The 1,388-nt window shown below is 39.8% G+C and overlaps 1 protein-coding gene across 1 annotated transcript in view; it reads right to left on the reverse strand.

The window, feature by feature from the left end:
* Positions 1-1,388, reverse strand: part of LOC102877531 (heat shock protein HSP 90-alpha-like) — an 89,442-nt gene that overhangs the window by 62,458 nt on the left and 25,596 nt on the right. The gene's annotated exons all lie outside the window — the stretch shown is intronic.

Below are 1,388 nucleotides of genomic sequence, written 5' to 3' on the forward strand. Positions count from 1 at the left end.
AAACAAACAGATTCATCCTGGAGAGGGTTAAACCGGGCTACTCCTTGGAGGCAAGGATTCTGGGGCTTCATCTGACATACTTTGGGCATGTTGTAAGGAGGGACAGGTCCTTGGAGAGGGACATCATGCTTGGGAGGGTGGAGGGACCAAGCAGGAGGGGAAGACCCTCTGTGAGGTGGATTGATTCAGTGACTGGGGTAATCGGAATGGGTGTGTTGGAAGCAATGTGATTGGCACAGGGTATAGCAGGGTTTAGGGCTGTTTTAGGGTCACTATGAGTGGCAAGCAACTCGACGGCACTTAACAACAACATATGCAGATGATATGATAGTATACTTTGAAAATCCTAAAGACTAAGCAAGAAAACTACTGGACATAATTGACCAATTCAGAAAAGTTGGATACAAGATCAACACACAAAAATAAATTTAATTTCTCTACAGTGACAAAGAGAATACAGAACTAGAGCTCAGAAAAACAATACGCTTCACAATTGCTAATCACAAGATTAAATACATAGGCGTAAACTTAACCAGAAGCGCAAAGGATCTATTAAAAGAAATTACAAAACATTACTACAAGAAACAAAAGGAGAGCTGGAGAAGTGGAAGAATATCCCTTGCTCATGGATAGGAAGACTCAATATTGTGAAAATGACAGTCCTACCAAAGGCAATCTACACATTCAATGCAATCCCAATACAAATACAAATCCCATTCTTCAAGGAGATGGAAAAGGCAATCTCCCATTTCATTTGGAATGGAGAGAAGCCCCGAATAAGCAAAGCACTCCTTAGAAAGAGAAACAAGGTAGGAGGCATCTCACTCCCTGATTTCAAATCCTATTACACTGCCATTATGGTCAAGATAGTGTAGTACTGGTACAATGACAGACACATAGATCAATGGAATAAAATTGAGAATCCAGACATCAGCCCATCTACCCATGGCCAAGTGATTTTTCACAAGGAGATTAAATCAGTTAAGTGGGGAAATGACAGCCTTTTTAACAAATGGTACTGCCAAAATTGAAATACTATATGCAGAAAACTCAAGGAAAATCCACACCTCACTCCATACACAAAAACCAACTCAAAGTGGATCATAGACCTAGGACTAAAACCAAGGACTATAAACTTCATTAATGAAAAGCTTGGAAGAACCCTAGAAGTCCTAATCCATGACATAAACAGTCTTCCAAGCATCCTGGAAAGTCTACATCCAAGAGAGGATAAAATAGATGAATAGGAACTTATAAGAATCAAATCCCTATGCACATCCAAAAACTTAACAGGGCAAAAAGGGAAGGCATAGACTGGAGAAAAGTATTTGGTAATGGAATGTCAGATAAGGGTCTTATATCTGTTGTTGTTGTTGTTGTTATGTGCC

Source organism: Elephantulus edwardii, unplaced genomic scaffold (assembly GCF_000299155.1).
Source record: "Elephantulus edwardii isolate Elephantulus edwardi_28Jun2011 unplaced genomic scaffold, EleEdw1.0 scaffold00480, whole genome shotgun sequence".
Taxonomy (NCBI): domain Eukaryota; kingdom Metazoa; phylum Chordata; class Mammalia; order Macroscelidea; family Macroscelididae; genus Elephantulus; species Elephantulus edwardii.